Source organism: Aplysia californica, unplaced genomic scaffold (assembly GCF_000002075.1).
Source record: "Aplysia californica isolate F4 #8 unplaced genomic scaffold, AplCal3.0 scaffold00434, whole genome shotgun sequence".
In the NCBI taxonomy this organism is placed as follows: domain Eukaryota; kingdom Metazoa; phylum Mollusca; class Gastropoda; order Aplysiida; family Aplysiidae; genus Aplysia; species Aplysia californica.
In genome coordinates this window covers 613806-615540 of record NW_004797704.1, presented here as the reverse complement: position 1 = coordinate 615540, position 1735 = coordinate 613806, and the positions used below count along the sequence as shown (strand labels likewise).

Sequence of the window (1735 nt, the reverse complement as noted above, 5' to 3'; positions counted from 1 at the left end):
GTATGGTATGGTATGGTATGGTATGGTATGGTATGGTATGGTATAGTATGGTATGGTATGGTACAGAATGGCATGGTATGGCATAGTTTGATGTGTTATGCCACAATACGACATGTGTTCCAACACTATCGAATTTGATACTATGGAACTACTTTGACAAACGACTTCCAATTTTACATCTTGCAAGATAAAAGTTAAGTGTTTGTATAAGCTGTCAAAAAATAATAATAAACAACAACAGCAACAGCAACAACAGCAAAACAATCTTGAAAATAGCATCAAGTGTACGTACCCGTGAGAGTCATCCCTGGAGGCATGAGGCGTGCAGGAGGAGATAGAGAAAGATAGATGAATGGAGGAACGAACAGGTAATAATGTAACACAATACAATCGTTCAGCAGTCTTCAAGTTTTGTCAGTAATACGTCATGTAATTTAAAGAGAGAAAAAAAAGTCTAGATACAGTGGACCTACAGGACCGTCGGATCATCTTCGGATTAAACGTGTTTTCGGTTTAGAGAGGCTGAAAATGACAATATTTATTCATCTTGCTGAGAGAAATTTGTCTTGGTCGTTTACAATGTTAAAAATGTTAGGTGCACTCACACATACACACAAGACAGGACATTTTATTAGTTAATACAATGCCTCACATTGCTCAAATAGGAGGGGGAGGGGGGGAATCGGGCATTTTATCGATCTTCTCTCTGTTCACCGCTGTTTTCTGATAAACCACTTTTAGCGTACGTATCCCTATTTACTTGCTGTCAAAGAGACTTTAAGTTAAAGTATTTAATAGCACACGCCTGGGACTGCTGCTTTGGTGCACAAAGAGCAAACTCCAGACAACGAACCTTTTAAAACGCATGCAGTAAGCTTTATATTCAAATAATATACCTGAAATTGGCGATTTGGTATGGTTTAGACCACACAGATAACAGAGAACCATAAATAATAAGTAAATGACCAAAAAAGAGTGTATAAACATGCCACATGTGACCAAGAAAAAGAACAAAGTTAGTTGAAAGCTAGAACACACGATCATGCTCTTCTGACCGGGTGTGTAGTTTACATCAATGGGCTGAGTTCATACACAGTACACGATTAAAATTTGTGAAGGGCAAGATAGAATTAAAGCGCACTATCAAATAAAACTACAGTCATAACGATGTGTCCAGTAATACAAATTGTTTTATTTCTTAAACAAAAGAAATAAAGAAGAAGCTTTGTCACATCATTAGTACACATTCCAAATAGACCGCCTCATGTTCTTCTCATACATGTTTGTATACTGACCTGACCACTTAATGTGCTCTCGTCTTTACGTTCTTTTACTATCTCTGACCGTCTTGGGTTCTAGCGCATGACGAACTAGCCCGGACGCCAGACACATCGTATGACCCCAATTACAGGTAAGATGTCTTAGCCTCAGCATCTAACTAACAATACATATATTATAGAAAGACGCTATCTGATCCAACATTGCCCCGGACCACCCTCCCCCAACATTCCCACTTTCTGCACTCTCCCCCAATTTCCCCACCTCCCCTCACTACCCCCTCTAACCTTTCACCCCCCCCCCCCCCTAAAAATTAGAAACACTCCTGTAGTTTCACCTAGTTTGAGCGTTGACTCACCCTATCAATGGCGGTGGTTCAGGCAGCTCCTTGTCAAAGCCATCTTTGCCCACCAACCAGTAGGTGTTCAGTTTACCCTTGCCCTGCGGTACACATAAA

General features: G+C 40.3%; 1 protein-coding gene across 1 annotated transcript in view; it reads right to left on the bottom strand.

Annotated features, from left to right (window-relative positions):
- LOC101856978 (dermokine-like) overlaps positions 1 to 1715 on the bottom strand; it is a 3911-nt gene extending 2196 nt beyond the window's left edge. The window contains exons 1-2 of the mRNA XM_005104753.3: positions 1637 to 1715; positions 293 to 307 (exon numbers count right to left, since the gene is read on the bottom strand). The gene's annotated coding sequence lies outside the window, so the exon portion shown is untranslated. The remainder of the gene's footprint in view (positions 1 to 292; positions 308 to 1636) is intronic.
- Positions 1716 to 1735: the final 20 nt, after the last annotated feature.